General features: G+C 43.6%; 1 protein-coding gene across 3 annotated transcripts in view; it reads right to left on the bottom strand.

Annotated features, from left to right (window-relative positions):
- slc8a1b (solute carrier family 8 member 1b) overlaps positions 1-18,723 on the bottom strand; it is a 90,806-nt gene that overhangs the window by 55,574 nt on the left and 16,509 nt on the right. The gene's annotated exons all lie outside the window — the stretch shown is intronic.

The following is an 18,723-nucleotide window of genomic DNA, read 5'->3' as shown; positions in this document are numbered from 1 at the left end:
CGAGCAATTTGAGCGAGAGACGAATGTGAAGTAGAATAAAAATCTACCCTGACGGCGATCCACAGGAAATCGGGTGGTCAGGTCAAATGGTACCCAGAATACAACCAAAAAAACTCAATGATCCGTGCCGGATATTGAACAGAAAGTCAACCATTTTGGTTTTGAATCAACAATTTGGGGCAAATTTGTTCAACTTTGACAAACGCCTGTTTGCGAATTCAGTTTCTTGGTCGCTATCTGTCACGCTTGGTAGTTTGTCCATCTTCTGTTCACTGTTCAGTACTTCTGTCATCTCAGTTTATTTATTTTTTTAACGCTTCATTCCGGAGGGCGGCAGGCACGTTGGCCGACTGGTTCCCACGTCGGCCTGATTTCAGTAAATGACAAATAGGTCTTCTAGCGCGCTAGCAAAAATACTTCATACGAGCACGGCAGCACAAAACATGTCTTCGCTGGATGTTTGGCTACACTCTTTCCGTTTGGACTTTTTTTTTGTGTTGTTTGTTTTATGAAATCGCACATCTGTCACCGATGTGACATGTCGCAGTCGCGCTTTGCTAGGAGCCTCTCACTCGCTTTTCTCTTTCCCTCCGTAGCCTTGAGCGCGCACTTAGAACGAGGCCCTGGATCTCAGCAGGCGGCGCTTTATGTAAATTGGCGTCGGGAGATGATTAGGACCGATAATGTCGAGATGGAGCAGGGACGGGAAAGCAATCGCCGGAGGGAGGGAAAAGGAACCAGTGGAAAGACACCGGCGTCAATTTCAAAGAGAATGCAACATTGAAATGTGTTCAGTCAACACCAGCTGCGTCTTCTCGCCTTCGGTTGGATTCCACAAGTGCTTAACAAGTTCTACTAAAACAATTTTTGGCCGCTGTGTGTATTGTAGACCCTCACAAGCCTTTTTTTAATGGTGGATCTCTCAAACAAAGATCAAACTTTGACACCCGTACTCTTAAAAATAAATAAAAGACAGACAAGCTAGGCAACTCGGCACCATGAGATTGACACCCCTGATTTGGTTTTTTAAGACTTTTTCATTCAATCGTGTGTCAATTAGGGAAATCGAAGTCGAGGACTCCGTTTTCCCGAACGTTCCAGATGGTTACGTAATGAATAGGATAGTGTGTCCCTCCACAAAAAGATGATTCAATTCGGTTTTCGATTTTGTGGGGTGCGAAACGATTCAAAGACGGCTTCGATTTAAAAGTGGAAGGATTCGATTCGGTTCGGTTTGACTCGGTGGCATCCCGATTCAATTCAACACGGTTCGACTCAGCTTGAGAGGGTATGATGCAATGACTTTTTTTTGGTCGTCATTTTCCATAGAATTGAAGGAACCAGTCAGTATTAGAAATGTGCAATTCCCTGTTGAATAAAAGATCCCGACATAGTTCAAAATGGAATGACTTGAATCGATGCGCTCTTTTTCCATTTAAAACAAAAAAAAGATTTTTCAGCTCGACACGTTTTTTGTTACACCACGAGTCGTAAAAATTGGGGGTTTCAAAAAAGAAAAATTGTATAAATACACATACATTCTCTATTGGGACACATGCGTGCAAATATTTGTGGGTTTTCAGGCATGTTGAGCCCCACAAAAGGCGATTAATTCATCAGAAGAAAAAGAAGAATGTAATCCAAATACCCCCAATAATAAGCAGGTCGCTTTCAGAAAGGAGACCGCATGTGCGTTATTAATAAGTACGCTGATATCTCCTAAGTAGGTCAGACATTGTGGAATTGGCCTTCTTAAGATTAGTAATTTCTTCTTTTTTTTTTTTGTCACAAGACGACAGGAGGGTTAAGACACTCAAGCAGCTTTAACACCTTCCCTCATTAAGCTCACCCGTTAGCGGCGACGTAGCGCCGTGCGCTTGTGTATTGCTTAAAACGCTACGCGCGCCCTGAGAATGAGCTCGCTAGAGGTCAAAGCACAATAGACCGAACAGCCAGTGTGTGTGTGTGTGTGTGTGTGTGTGCGCTTTCACGCCGAGATAACGTATTCCCGCTGATTTATATTCATTTCCCAAAGATGTACTTAAACTCTGACACGGCGCCACCCGCTCCTGCTCCAACCCTCATCAGACCAAAGCGCTTAACGTAAGGGCAGCCTCAATGTAGAAAATGTGCAACACAAATATATTTTCTTACATCTTTCTTTCCGTTTTTCCACCGTGGGACGGAACAATGGCTCACTCTGTTCAATTATTGACCATGACGAATCAGCTTGCTTGTTTGGAATTGCTTGTTGAGTGATTTTTGTCGTCGAGCAATTTCAAATTCATCACTCTAACGATACGCGCTGACGGTGCGGTTTAAGTATCCTCAATTATTGGATGATTCATGATAAAACTTTGTCATATTAAATTAGAAATTCAAATTTTGATGCAGCATCCACCAACAAAGTTTCATACAACTCGGTTAAGCAGATTTCGGCCATTACCGTCTGTAAAGTCTGAAGTTATGCGCCACTAAGGAAATGGATCGTCACAGATACTCTAAAATACTGGTGTCAAAGTCAAGGTCCGGGGGCCAGATCTGGCCCGCCACATCATTTTATTTGGCCCGCGAAAGCAAATCAAGCATGTCAAGTTCCACGATGCTTGCTAAAGTCTGAACCCAAATTTCAAATTGTCATATGAAATTCACCATAACAGTCATTATTCTTGACTTCTTTAAAACTAGTTATCCATCAATTCAGTGAGTGCTGTATATGTAATATGTGGAGGTGATTAAACATTTATATGGTTTCCCAAAATTCATAACGGCCCTCAAAGGGAAACCGTAACTACAATGTGGCCCGCGAGAAAAATGAGTTTGACACCCCTGCTCTAAAATATCACATTTCCCTGTTCTAGATCCAGCAAACGCAGACAAGGCCGCAGGTAGAGATTCTATTATTTGCTCGCCTGAACCAGGACAGTGCAAATAGGGAATGGAAGCAGGCCGGAATCCTCTGGGAAACACATTGCCAGCCTTTTTTTTTTTAAACCACTCCAAAACCACCCCGCTGGGAATATCAACGGGGGCCGACCGGCGGGAATAGAAACAAGAGGTCTGCTCAGCCCCTGAGAAAGTCTGTGACCTCACCACATGCCAGAGAAGGAAACGCTTGAACTTCACTCACCCGCATGGGGCGGGACGCTATCAAATTTAGCGACTTGAAAAGGGGGCGCAATATTAGGTCCATCTCTCAGTGTCATTTGAAGTCGAGATTTGACTTTGTGGAGTTTACGTCTCTAAGAGTTTCGTGAAACTGTCTGGTATGTGTTTCTATTTGACGAACCCCTGGAAATGGCCAACCAAAACTGCAGACTTGTTGCGTCTTTTCGGCCATGGCTTCTTGAGACATAAATCGACACGGCTGCCAAATTTCAAACCGTCAAGTGAAACGGATTTGTGGGGATGAAGTTTGAAAATAATCCAGTAGGAAAATTGGACTTTGAAAATGATTGAAATGGTGTTAACATGGGAGCTTCACGCAAAAAAACTTTTGGGTATCGCTTCTCTGGACTTTTTTTATGTGTTGACGTATGACGGACATACGTGACTACCAAATGTCATTGATAAGTGAAACGAGCTTGAAGGGATGCATTTTTTTTCAAAATCTTCATCTTTGAAGGATCCCTCGAACTCACCAAAATGAGTCTAAAATGGTTCATTGAAACCAAAATGGCAGCCTTTGCACGCATTTTTGGCCATGACTTCATGAGACTTTTCGGTGACTCTGCTTGTGATAGACATACCAAACAAATGTTTGAAGATGAGAATGTGTATGTGTGTGTGTGTGTGTGTGTGTGTGTGTGTGTGTGTGTGCGTTGTGACAGATGTCCTTCCATGCTGCTTCACAGCAGTGGAACGAGCTTAAAGTTCATTGGGGAACGCCTCTTGACATTCAACCTCCAACTGGAGGCGTAGCACAAAATGCCGGTGAGACAACAAAAAAAAGGCGAGTCATGTGATCGCGTACCACATCTTCAACGTACACAAGCTGCAACTTGATGAGTAGGAAGATAAAATGGCTTTTTATTGTCGTTTGCTGAAAATAGTCACAGAGTTCCGTTTCACTTACTAGGCCAGCAAAATATTCGAGGCTTGACGTTATGCAGCCCTCTCTTGGTTTCTAAATCAATTGCGGCTCGACTCAAGAAGCAGCCTCCACGCAACAATATTCCAAATGATCTCCATAAAGATCAAAAAGTTCAATTTACATCCCTAGAAGGCAGAGAAAGATCTTTGTGGGTCACCATTTTGAATTGTCATCAGGCTGGATCCACGGAGGGCAGCTACCTGCCTTGTGTATATAATGTAATCATCTGCTTTGTGAGCTGAGCAAAACTCATCGAGTGGCCACCTGAGAGGCCCGGCTGCGACCTCCTGACTACCTCTGGAGGGGGGGGGGGGGGGGGGGGGAGAATGGCTTTGGAATGTCACGGGAAGCGAACTCATTAAGTGATGACTAATGCTGGGCTCGAGCGTCGTCGAGATGGAAGGTGAAAGAAGTCACACTGCAAAATGAAAATATGGGTCAAGATGGAATATTGCCTGGAGAAGTGAGCATCCACCCTCCATGGCACTGCTTTCCCTTATCAACCAGGAATCGGAATGTGGGGATTAGGAGTTGGTTTTTCAGAGCACCTTGGAAAAATCCAGGGAAGAATTATCATGCAGTCACACACAGGCCTTCCTTTTAATGGGGTAAACAGGGAAATCGAAGACTTGCCATCGTGTGTGTGTGTGTGTGCGCGTACAGACAATGAGTAATGTGTAATGGTGTGCCTAGCCGGCTACCAAATCCGATAACCAATGATGAAGGAGAAAGGCTTGATCGATAACACGGACGCACACACACGTATAAAGTGGGTCTCAAAATGGGGTCCTCAAGCCATATCTTAGATTACGCAAAAATAAATAAATAAATAAATAAATATTTTTGGGGGGTTCATCAGTTCTAGAAATAAAGTTGAGATGAGTTCATACATCCGTTTAAAACTTATTCAGTACCAGCCAATTCTGGACCAAGTCCGAAAAGACGTTTAAAAACGTCTTTGGGAGTGAATGAGTTAAAATGCCAACTATTGAAAAAATATTTCATAACATGACCATGATTTTCTCACAGAAAATATTCATTGTCGTCACATCACAACTGAAGAGAGGCAAGTTATTCATTGCAATGGCATTTAAGGGTACACGTGCTAGTTTTTAAATTGTTTAATTGTCTTGTAGAAAACAAGGGGCTCCTTGGAAAAACCACTCCCCTCTAAGTTTGACAAACACCATACGGTATTTTCTCCCTCAGATACGGGTGCGCACGCACGCACACACACACAAACACACATGCATGCATGCATACCACTTGAGTTCCTTTTTTTTTTTAATCGTTGCGAATGGAAACATTCCTGCGAGAGTCCCCGGAGACAAAGTGTGAGTTAGAGGGCAGGAAAGGGGTGAAGAGAGTCGAGGGAAATGGAAATCTGTGCAGCTCAACTCGGGACAGACAGCAGACCCTTTCACGCTGCCCCAAGAGCCGACCTTTTCTCCCCATGTCTCTATTCTGTGTAAAAGGTACCAAATAGGAAGATGTGGGCTAACTGCAAATTTCCCAGACTTTAATTTAGTACCGGGAGCGTAACAGATGGGAAACGGGACAATGTGTCAACTGCGGGAAAGGGAGAACTGAAAGCCAGAACAAGCTGAGTTTGGTGTTTAACACCCAACTATCATCAGCATGAAATTATCACATTGCAGGAAGAATCGTTGCAATCGCATGACATGGGTAAACCACTTTTACAGAAACTGTGTGAAAGGTTTTCGCGTTCCTGTTTCACTATGTTTGTGTGAAAGCCACCGATACATCATAAGGGCTTGAAGTCAAACTGTGGATTTCCCATCTTCCGAGGCAGATTCAGACACAGGAAAGCACAGTGGCTGCCTGAACGGCAATAGCGATAATCTACATTTATGGCTGCCGTATGAAAATTTTGAAGAAACTGTTTAAAGGGGACTTTGCAGGGAGGTAGGATGTTGATGTATATTTGTCACTTTGAAAACTATGCTTTTGTTTTCGGTCCATGGAAGGATGTGTGGTCATGTGACTTTCCTGGCAACATTTGATTGGTGAAATCATTCAAACATCGCTCGTGGTAGTGTGTCCCTTATTAAGAAACTGATTAAGAGGCATCTTTTTTTTTTCCAATTAAACAAACAGTAAACAAATTTTCACACATGGAGACACCACTTCAGAAACCGTATTTTCCACACTAAAAGGCGCACCGAATTATGAGGCGCATTTTCAATGAATGGCCTATTTTGTCATTTTTTTCATATATTGGGCGCACCGCATTATAAGACGCAATCTACAAGGCATCCACGAGATGGTGCCACGCTCAAGGAAATGCCAACAGAACGATCGGATGTCAGTAAAACTTATTGAATAAAGCAGCGACAACAGTTCACTTAACCAACAGCAAGTTATAACATTGACTCGTTAACGTTGAACTCTCTTGCCGCTGCTCTATTTCCGTGTTCAACTGCGTAACCGATCGGCTTAAGTTTGAACTCTGCGTTGTCAGCATGTCTCTAGCAAGGAGTCGACATATTACCGTAATAACCGTACACAAGGCGCATCAGATTTTAAGGCGCGCTTTGAGCTTTTAAGAAAATGGAAGGCTTTGAGGTGCGCCTTTTAGTGCGGAAAATACGGTACTTGTAAATTAGTATGTGGTAGCGTGAACACTAATCAGCGCGGCCAGCAGAAATTAATGCAGCTCTGCTTGGCTTTTGGCGGATCTTCCCCCAGCATAGTTTACTAGTCGTGGGTGGAGAAACCCGGGATGAGGGCGGTACTATGTAAATCGGCCCCCCTTGTGACAACTTAGCTGAGCAAAACCCAAAAGGGCTGCTCGCCGACACACATTTTCAGAAAGATGCAGATAACCAAAGACTTCACGTGCTTGTTTAAATTTCACACTTGATTGTTTGGCAGGCACTCAAGAAGCAAATGTAGCTGTACGCAAGCAATTCAAAATGGCCACCCCCCCTAAACTTTGATAGCTGCTTGAGGCGAAGAGCGCTCTTGAATGTGAGGCGTCTAAGAAGAGCTCACTTAACATTACTGACCTCCACTTACAATGGCTGTTATTGATTTGCTAGAAATTCCCGGACATGCTGAACAGGCCCGTTCTGCGTTCGTGCTTGTTTGTGTGTGTTGCGGACATGCATGCGAGCAGCTTGTTTGACAAAAATGACAATAGGACATTTGTGCTCCAGAGCCACTTTTGGTTTTAAAAATGGACACATGGCGAAGCTTTTTGACCAGATCAATATATTAAGTGCAGGAAATAACTTGACTTGACTTCAAGTAAAGCTTTCAGATATTAATACAAACGGGACTATTGCGTTTGTTGCTACGGCTGTTGTTGTGCCTATTGTTCTCTCATCCCTTTTGAGTTGACTTAAAGTGCTGCACAATCACGAAATTATTCACATGGACGAAGTATTCTTCATAAAATATGATGAATCGAGTTTTGAGGAAATACGTTTTTACTGTAACTGTAATGGGAACCCTTCGCATCAGTACCCGAAGAAATAGCGCTCACTTTCAAAAACCTTGGGGACCCCCCGTTGTAAATGGTCAGGGTGGTGGAACGATCCCCCAGAACGAGAATATCAAACACCAAATGGGAAGTGTGCACTTAAGAGCTCCAGCGGCAATCAAGACACGAGCGGGAGAAATGCTTTGCGGGGCCGCTCATCACAGCTTTAATTACATCTTCTGCTCCCTCCCTGCCTGCCTGCCTCCTTCCTCCTCCTCTTGGCTCCAGTTTACGGTCAGACGTTTGTCACTTTGCCATCTTCCTCGCGGCTTCTTCTCCCTCTCTCTCTCTCTCTCTCTCACTTTCCCCTCTGGGTGAAGCAATGGAAACAAGACCGTGGCTCTTTCCATTTCGCCCTCGGCTCCCACCGCCCCAACGCCCGTCTCCCGCCTCTTCCTTCCCTGGTTAATGCAAAGCCGGCGAACGAGCGAGCCGGGGGAAAGGGAGTGGACTGGAGAGCGTGCGTGTGTGTGTGTCGGGATGACAAGTGGACCATAAGAGGCTCAGCGGGGACCAGAAGAGTGAGTGCGGTGCACTGGAAGGGGAGCGCTTGGTCGCTTTATTATGCCCATTGTGGTCCACTGATTTAACCAAGCCAACCTGGATTCATTTAACAGACAGAAATTAGCGCCTAGTCCATTCAAAAGCCACTTGACAAAGCGGTCGTCAAAGTTAGTGGCAGTTTCGCGCCGTGCTGCAGTGAACAGACAAGAGACACGAATTTGCGTGTTGTTCCGCTAGCAGACAGGCCTACGTGGCGGCCATGTTGGCAGGGGCGGCGTTCCCATCCAATGCAATGCATGAGCATTTGTGGCGGCCATGTTGGCAGGTGCAACAGTCCCGTCAAATGTAAAGGAAAGCATGGACGCTACCTTAGCATCACCGTAGACATGCAGCATAGCACATGGTTTATTTTTGTAGTTGTTCCATCCGTTTTTCACAGGGAAGGGTGTTTTATTAATTATGTGGTTGTTTGATTGCAACCATTCAAAGGTCCGACAAATGAGCTGACTCGCTGAATATATTAATCGCAAAGATGGGGACATTTGATATGGAAAATAGTCGGGAATTGATTCAGGCCGACTGCAGGGTTTAGTTCTGAAAAAGAAGACATTTTATAAACTCTGCATTGTTATTTTACTAAAAAGAAGTCAACCAGATGACGTAACGTTTTCATTAAAAATATATATTCCTTCAGAAGAAAATATTAGATCTGTATTATTAAGTTACTCTTGGCTGTGTCCTTCATTTCCCCGCCTCCCCCCAAAAAAGAAAAGAAAAGCCACTCATGTTGCCCTTGAAAGGATTCAAGTTCTTTCATATGATCAAATTCCACTTCCTGAAATTACATTTCCTAAAACGATGACACCGGTGTTGTACCTTCCTGAAAAGAAAACAAATGATTGATGTTGCACGTTGCTCAAAATATGGACTACTGTATTTCAGTTTTACGCTCTTGAAAAGATAAGGCGGCATTGTCGCTTTCCTAAAAAGAAGAGAGTGTTGCACTTTTTTGAAACCCCCCCATCCCCCAAATTATTATATTATTTCCTAAAAAGACAAGATTTAAATGAGTGGATATTTCTTACAGAATTGACTGGTTGTCATTTTTAATGACATTCAATTATTCCTTTTTTTGATCAAGAAAATATTTTTGGTCATACTGTGCCTCTTACTGTGAATTAAACGGTGACCTTTAAACCCAGGTGTAGCCCGCCCACAATACATGCGCACTAACCTTTTAATGTCATTAGGCTTCTTTCATCTCTTTGAAGCCGCTCGTGCTTCCATTGTAATTTCCTCCCACTGGCTCGCAATCTAGACTAATATTCCAGATGAAGACGCCCACGGTGGGAAGGGGGAAAAAAAAAACATCCCATGCTGACTGAAGGGAGACCGGAGACAAACTGGTGCTTTAATAATTTGACTAAAACGCTTTGGGGGCTCGTTTATAATATGGCGTCTCACAGACGTTGTGTGAGCCCCCCCCCCCCAGACTGACTTTGCAGGTGCTATAAAGGCAGCGTATGCCAGGAGACTATAAGGCAAACATTAATATTAGACTCACTTCATGCCACCAGCTGTCCGGTTTTTGATGTGCTACTGCCAGACAGGCTTTCGTACTGGAGGGGAAAACGAAACCGATGTTAGGCACCTCAAATCAAGAATTATCCAAGCGACATTGTTGTCAAATGCACACCAATTTTACAACTTTGGGGGAGATTGGAGCATCAATACAAGTTGTAATCCAGCTTTCATTGTCGATTGTATAAATTTATGTATCATAAATACAAAATGAATTTTAAAAAAAATTCTTCAACTAAAACCGGGCGTGCACATAAAAAAAGAAACCGTACATAATCTTCAGAGGGACGACACAGCAATGAGCACAGAGCGATGAAAGGTATGCCCGAGAGAAAGTTAACGGGCGATTGAAGGAACGTCTTGTGGAAGAGGATTTACGAAAGGGGAGGAAAAGAAAGAGGAAGAAGACGCCCCCCCAGGCCTTTCTCTTTCGCTTCCTCCTCATGCTCCCCCTCGTCATCATGGGAGTCGGTTAGAAAAGGATAGCCTACATCCACGACTGGCTTAAGTGTGTGCGTGTGTACATTACAGTGTAGGGTGAAGCCCTATTTACGGTGTTGTAGGTGGAAAAACTTGTCATATAGAGACCATATAATATTTTTAGATATCGCTTTACCTCTTCCACATGCTTAAAACACTTTTATCGCAGCAGAATTAAACCTATTAAAATACACTATTTTAAAAAAATATTCCTTAGCACCTGGTCTCACTCTTTCACTGTCCAAAAAAATCATATAACATCACTTGGAGGAAATGCAAAAGACTCTCACGAGGAGTTCTCCAACTAAGGAATGAAAATATTTTGTCCAATGAAATTCCATTAGCTTTGTGCTAACGCATATTCTGACATGCCATAGACAGGTAAGGGAAATTAATATCAATTTTCCGGTAAGTATAATCCATCAAACTTCAGAACCTTCACACCCACAGAACAACGACACTTAAATGATATACACGATACATTACACACTCAAACAACCCTTTCGACCTGACAGTCGGCTGGTCCAATCATAGCTCACCGGGGACACACTGTCACCACGGCGACAGGCAGCAAGCGGCTACAGGGGCATTGTGGGCAGAGCTCAGCCCTAAGACATATAGACAAGCTGTCAGGCGCTGACGGACGGAACGCTAGATTTATTCGTCTCCTTCTTGGAAATGTCTCTCCATACTTCAGGGTTGTTCACGTTCGACATCCCCGTGCATCTAATTATCTGAATGCGTGAAGCCATAACAGCTGCAAAAACGGAATGCGTCGGAAACGGCTATGCCCCACTTCAGCTAGTTCTGTCGGAAAATTGCGTGAAAGGCACAGGTGTACAAATTCCTGCTGTATGGCCTTGGATCTTGTCAGTTTCTCTGCGTGAAAGGGGCTGTTGCTTTCAAAAACAACATTGTCCCAATCGCTCTCTTGGCAATGTTCTGTGTACAAGGTGAAGGCTGGCCGCATAACTTGAAAACAGAAATTTTGCACGATCTCTACGTGATCGGTTACATGGCTTAGGTTACATGAATAACCTTTTTTGTTCGGTGTTGTTTTCAAAGCAAACACTTCCAGTTTCTGTGAACTTTTAGTTTAGAAAGAGGAAGCTGTCACTGGTTGGGTGAGCTCACTGTAGTTTCTGGCCCGAGTCTGTGGGATTTCCTTCTTGGTTTTTTGCTGACTTTTACGCAAACTCACACTCACACACACGGTTTTAGCATACAATGACTTTCATAGTCCTGTCGTGATACTCAGGTCCACAGTGACACTTTAGGAGTCATAGGAGGCTTGGCGCCGGCAGTGGACAGATTGTGTGTGCGTGGGTGTGTGTGTGTGTGTGTGTGTGTGTGTGCGCGCGCGTCCGCGTGTTTGTGGAAGGAGCAAGGGAAGGATTCTGAGTCACCACAAGAGCTCCTGGTAAATGAACTCCGTGCTATTATGCTAAGCCGTGATGAAGTGATGAAACTCAAACCGGTCGGATTGGAAATCATCTGTTCCCAATGAAATGAATGGAAACGCCATGAATCCGTTCCAGCGTCCCCTAAAAAAACTAACCAAAAAATATATCATCCTTTTTTTAAAGGAAGGTCGCACTCTATAATATTGTACTCTAGAAAAACATCACTAATAAATAAATAAAAAGACTTGGCCACCGGGGAGTAGTATAATAAACTACGGTAACATTAATCCTTTTTGCAAACCATAAAGAATATACGAGCAATGTTAGATTATTGGTATAATGTGTTTTGCCACACTGTTTGTGTTCAAATAGCTAATACTTAGAGCTAGTACTTAGCTAATACTTTTAATGCTGCCACATTGATGCTAGTCGTTAACTGGTCGTTGTCGGTGTTACACATTGATTCTTTTTTACTTTGGTTACAACCACTTTTCCTGAACTCCGCTCTTGGCTTCTCCATTGTTTGTTTTTACCCATAAACAGCTCTGTGGTTTAGTGTTGGTTACACCTTTAACTAGTATGTACATAGACCAAACACTTCAAGGATATGAGCTTTCAGCGCTCTTGGTATCACATCGCTAAACCTGGGATTGTGCCCACTGGAGCTCCTGCAGATTAGTTTACACTGCAACAAGCATGCATGCCTGCGTGTGTGTGTAAGATCTATAACACCAGTTCCACTTTCCACCTACGATCCACCACAGTGATTTGGGACGCTAAGTGGCACAAATCAGCTTCTCGTCTGAGTTATCGGCACTTCTTTCGTCACCCTTACCCGATGTAAGTCCTCATCTACAGGAAAATGTCAGATCCAAGTCGAAATAGCTCCGAATAGCCAGCGTGGCTCTCTAAATGTCAAATTCATCTACACAGCCAGGCTGCATGCAAATCATCAGATTCTTAAAGGACGGAACCGTTATCGACGTTATTACCTCAGCATGCTGATTAGTCACACGTCTTCCGCAGCTTAGCAGTGACATAAATTAAAAAGTTGCTGACTTAATGAAGAAAGAGACAGAATAAAAAGTGCACCCATTGCTCCAAAAGTAAAAACTAAAACTCTTACAATGCTCTTGGTATGTCGATTTTTTTTTCTAATCAAGAGGTGACTAAGGGCAACATAAAAACCAAGATGCTGCAGTTTAGTGGAGACTGTGGAGCATTGGCTGAAAAAAAAAACCTCCACACCAGCCATAGTGCTCAAAAATAAGAGTAATAAAGGACAACAAGGCTCATCTTATTTTACAACACTTGGCAACTTCGGTATCTACCCCACAGTCTCCAATTGGCTGTAGTAGCCCGGTTTTCTGTGACAATTTTTGTCACTTCGTCACCATCCACCAATCCCAGACTGATGAATTTTTAAAAAATGGAAAACCTAACAGCCATCATCGGCTCATCAATGAGCTGCTTGGAGCGCACGTTAGAATCCTGCTTCTGAGAAAGAGGTCTGAGCAGAGTGACAAAAGTGCTCACTTGACAAATAGGACACTCGCTGGTGAATATTCTCCACTCTGCAAAATGTATGTAAATATAGTCAGCCACAAATCACCGCTATCGGAAGTGTGCTTTCATCTCACTGAACAATCTGTGCTTTTATCTTATGTCACAAGGAGTGTACTCAGAGTCCATTTCTGGTCCTGTCCTTTTTTGGACAAGCTCCTCTCGTGTTGTTCATCGCCCACTAACTATGCACGCTATGCTAAACACGCTGTAAACACACAATGGCCACAGTGGGAAGAAACCCCGGAGTCGGTTCAGGTATAGCGACGCCCAAAATATGAGCTACTACAGCTCGCGTCCAGCTGGTATGACTGCCAAATTATTGTTGGTTCTGTTGAATCTCTTTGTTAGAGAGAAGAAAGCGGAGCGAGTTGAGGTGGAGGACAGAGCCGGTGCTAAAGGAGAAGAAAAGGAGCTTATTTTTAAGAACAAAGCGCAGTCAGTGACTCGCTCTCCAATTGCAATGAATACAAAGGAGAGCGAAAGGGAGGAGGTAGTAGTGGAGGCCAGAAAAGATCCGACACCCTACTAACAGTACAGTACTGGCAATGAATTTATATTCAGAATGAAGGCCACGTAGACACCGTCATTATTATTGTTTGAATTCAAATGGCCTTTTTTTAATCCTAAACCAAAGCTTGCTACTACTGCCTTATGCTATCGCTAACCATAAATTTGAACCCCACTTCCAAATCCTAGAACTGAATCCTACCCCCCATGTCGAACACTTAATCCTAACCCTCAACCCTAACCCCCTACCCCCTAAATCCATAATCCTCACCCTGATCCCGACTCATTCTAACCCCAACCCCAATCCAAACCCTTTTCTCCTCTCAACTCACAGCCCCCAATACTAACCCCCCCCCCCCTCACACCTACTTTGAAACGCTAACCGTAACCCTTATCTGCCTCCTTCCACACACCTGATTGAAATGATTCGACGATCAGCAAGCTCTGCAGTATCCCGATAAGGATCGTGATCACTTCAATCAGCTGTATTGGAGGAGGGAAGCATCGAAAACACGCAGGAGCTTGGCCCTCGAAAACCAGAGTCTGAGTTCTTAACCGAACTACTCCTCCTATCTCCAAACCCAACCGTAACGCCTATTTGGAATCCCTAATCCTTACCCCTAATATTCAATCGAGCTATCATCAACAGCATTTTCTTAACCCCTAGTCCGAAATGTCACCCTCACTCCTACTCCCTAATCATAACCTTCTCTTAAAACATCATCCTAGCCTCGACATCAAACCCCAAACCCTAACTCTTATCTTCAACCATACCCTCCCCCCAAAAAAACATTTCAGTCATGTGTTTTCCTGTTCTCTGGCATTAAAAAAAAAAAAAAAAGAAAAAGAAATAGCTGAAAAATACATCAGCAACGACAGCTCTCCTTTCCCATGTACAAGGGCATTACAGTGTGTAAAATGACTGAAAAACCGCTTAAGAACGATCCCTTGAAAAAAGAAAAAAAAAGATGTTAGTGAGGCCGCAAAACGCTGAACCGCGCGAGAGCTTGGAACACTTATTTTCTGGAGTTCAAACTTTGTTTCGAAAGAAAAATAGCTACACAAAACACACTGTCGAATTTAAAAAAAAAGGGAATAACACACTCTGTCAGTGAGTGTTTTTTTTCCCCCACTCCAGCACTTGTTAGTCTTTTCTGCTCTGCATTCACCCCCCCCCCCCCCCCATTCCATTGAGGCCTTCCTTGGTGTCACCGCAGTACAATAAGCAGCATGGGGTAAGAGTGACAATGAGCGGCTCAGCGGAGTGTGAAAATGCTCACAACTTCTTACTCCAATTCGGCCACACAACGCTGCCGCTATTAGCGCCGTAACCCGCGGCAACACGGCGCTAATAAGACGCGTTTTGCATTTGGTTTCGTTAAATATGAGCACTTAAGACAAAAAACCCAGAAGAGTAGCGAAGACAAAAACCCCAGAAGAGTATCGTTAAACTAACAATTTGACAAGACGTGTTTATTGTAAAAACTGGTTGCGCCAGAGATGTAACGGAGTTAGGGCAGGTCTGTGAAGTTTAACACCCGACATTCACTTCTCACGCACAGTTGTGTCAAAAGCAATTGCCGCTGAAGTCATGAAGTGTCTTGATTGTGCAACGACGCCAGTTGAATATGATCATCTTAGTCCTGTCAAAACTCCTTGAGAAAGTCGCTAATCTCTTCGAACTTTTGGATTCTACAATAATTGTGAAACTAAATGTCCCTCAATTCTAGCAAGTTGGACCAAGTGACGACAATTGCACAATAGAAACTTTCACAAGTATGACAATAGATTGTGATTTACTTCCTGGAGACTCACTCTAATGTCTAATAAGAGACTAATAAATGTTTTCTTATCTTATCTTATCTTTAAAAAATGACGATATCCTAATTGATGATGATGAGATCACCGATCCCTGCGCTAACCCACAACATTTGGCCGCAACTGTCGTGCCCCAGTGACCAAAATAAAAGGGACTAAACCGTGAGATGGGCTCCCAGCCCGGCCCCTCACTATCCCCCCCCCCAAAAAAAAAAATAAACACAAGCGTTTACACAATTAGCCTGCCCATCGTCATCCATTCATGTCACTTCGCCCTAACAGGCGAGCCAGCCAGGAACTTCCACCAGCTTTTTATTACTTTGTTTAAAGTTGTACAAGGATGCTACAAGTTTTAATTCACTGCTCTAATCCGGGGGTGGCCAAACATGCCCTGCCCCAGCAATTACGTAATCTCTAATTTCTAAAAAACGTGTTACAATAAGCCTAAAAGACTCAAATTCCACTTTAGCCACTGAAATTGTATACAGCCAACCATCGCTATTTGGCCAATTGCCATTTACAAACTCAGCTCATCACAACATATGTCATTAACAACAAAGCAGGTGTTAATGACAATTAACAATTCTAAGACCACTCGAAGCGATATAATCAACAACAACAGCTTTAAAACCCTCAAATTGCATGCACATACAGTTCGCACACAAATGCAGAAACCCAACACTTGTGTGACTGGTGAACATGCATCTCAAAAGGTCAATCTGTGCTGCTTACTGGAGTGTGAGGTCCCAGTCTGCCATGTGTGAGTGTGTGTGTGTGTGTTTTGTGTGTTTTATGTGTGCATGTAGGAGGGAGCCTCATTTGAATCCGGATCTCGTTTCTCCTGCCTGTTTATGGAGATTGCAAAAATGGTGCAGAGGAATCTGTGTGTGGGTGTGTGTGTGTGTGTTTATAGTTTCAAGTGTATTTTTCTAACTCACAGGGTCAAAAATCGACTCTATGGAGACACTTTGTGCGTGCGTGTATGTCGGTCTTTAGTGTGCGCCGCTCTTGGCGTGGAGCTATTAGAGATGTGATTAACCGACGTTGGTTACATGCGAGGAACAAGCCGACAGTCTTCATCAGTATGTCTAATTTCAAAAAGAAAAATCTCTGACCCACTTCCAGAACCAAATTCCATCTGGACTGGGGTTTTATAGAAATAGAAGCTGAAGTGCGCCGGTGAGGTGCTCTCGTTACAAAGCTTTGACCAGGAGAGGCCAGGCGCGGTTTGTAAGGCTGCGACATGAAGATTACACATTCACCTCAGGATGTCTATTTAAACTTGGTAAAAAATAAATAAAATGGGAATTGAGTTCTCTGATTCATCTGTTTGTGTTCAGCCCTCGACTCATTAAGGTTGCTATTGGGTGCCTATTCCAGCTGACTCTCTCTCTCTCTCTCTCTCTATTATATACATATATATGGGACAGATTAAATAGATCGATGCCTCTCAAGGAAAGGCGGCAGCGATACTCTTCGCGTGATTGATCGACATACTGTACGTACTCACCTCGCCACAACACAAAAAGCAGCAGGGAGAATGACAACATACTTTAGTGCTTAATGAAGGTATTTTAATTGCTGCGTCGGGACTGTGCGGCTGCTTTTAATCGACGTGGCAGATTGGGCACTCGGGAATACATAAGGCAGTCGAAAAAATAAATAAAACAACAAACAACCTTTGGCACACTTGGAACGTAGACGTGTCGTACAGTTGATGTAATGCCTTCTTTGTTAAGTGATTCATGATATCGGCCAACTTGCACAATGAAAATAAACAGAGCTATTACAAAAACAAAAAAAAAGAACGGGATTTTTTTTTCAAAAGGGCTCATTTTACGCGGCAGAAATTAACAAACGCTATAGAAATACTTTTTAAAGGCTACGGGACATTCGGTCAGAGCAAAATCGACATCACTTGTCACACCTTGATCACTATTAACTCTTAACATCCACCATCTTGTGCGATACCAATAAACAGAACTACTACAAATGATCCATTATCTCAGAAACGTTGCAGCCGTTGGTGGAGGCAATAACTCATCTGCAAGACTCGCGAGAAACAATCTAAGCAGAGGTCTTCAAAAGATAATCACCAAGCCAACAGTCCGGATGTTGGACCGGTCAAAATGGTCGTAGGCGTCCTGCGTGTTGGCCACAAAGCAATGAATGGTCGCCATGGCGAAAGGTCCATCGGTTCGAATCTGTGAACTTTATTGCAGTCTCGTAAAGCCCCGATGGACGAGAGAGGAGACGGGGGTGGCTTTACCGCAATCGCTGATTTACGACGCAGGCTCGCCCGCCATCCACGAGGATAGGATGCCTGACAGAAAACGACTTCGCTCGTAACGTTTTATTGAAAAAACAACAAAACAAAACCGACAAACATGTTTTGTCTTTACTGTTTACACCTTGAAATGTCAGCTTGCGTGCGTGTCCAGGCTGAAATGAAGCTTTCCGAAAAAAAATGCAATAGAATCTGTCCTCAGGGCAGGACCGAGTCAATCCCCTTGTAATCAGTCCGTTTCAGTTCAGTGGCAATAATGTGAGAGCGCTCAATCGAAATGAAAAAAAAATAATGTGTCGATCTTATTCAATAAATTGTAATAGCGTTCACTGAAACTGATTGATGTTCGCCACCTTATGAATATCGAAATAAATCAACCACAAAAACCTTTGTCATGACTCATAATGACACTTTTTGGTCAGATAAAGAGCATCCAGTGGCAAACAACAGGTTGTTCTTTTTTCATTTTTTTTTGCAGAGCTAAAACCAAGAGCCCGACTGGTAACGATTGCCCCTGCGATGCTCCCGCACGAGTCAGCGGTGCATCAAGATGACGAGCTTATCGATCGGCTGCACTGTTCTCAGGGCAATCCGCCCCGTGCGTGATCTATCGCGAAATGCCTCAGCTTTTAATTCCTCGCTGCTTAAGATCCGCGCAACAAATAACCCCGTTTTCAAACATCTTCACCCCGCGTGCCACGCAGAGGACGGAACCTGCTGAGCGTGCAGAGCGGGAAGGAGGCTGGCGATCGATAACAACCCTGAACGGATTAAAATAGCGGCCCGGTGGAACCCGAAAAGCAGTGATGGCTGTAAGTCACGTACAAGTCTGTGAGTAGGTCATAAATAAGTCTCAAGTCTTAAACCTTCAAGTTTCAAGTAACTCTCAAGTTACTGTCGTAAAAAAAAAAAAGTCCAATCTACACTAAAAGTTTCAAGGTTTGTCGTTACTTGGCTTCAGCAAGTCAAGTCATACTTT

The sequence above is a fragment of the Hippocampus guttulatus genome, chromosome 10 (genome assembly GCF_054856545.1).
Source record: "Hippocampus guttulatus isolate MCC_2025c chromosome 10, RoL_Hgut_1.0, whole genome shotgun sequence".
Lineage (NCBI taxonomy): Eukaryota > Metazoa > Chordata > Actinopteri > Syngnathiformes > Syngnathidae > Hippocampus > Hippocampus guttulatus.
This window is presented reverse-complemented; position numbering and strand designations above follow the sequence as displayed.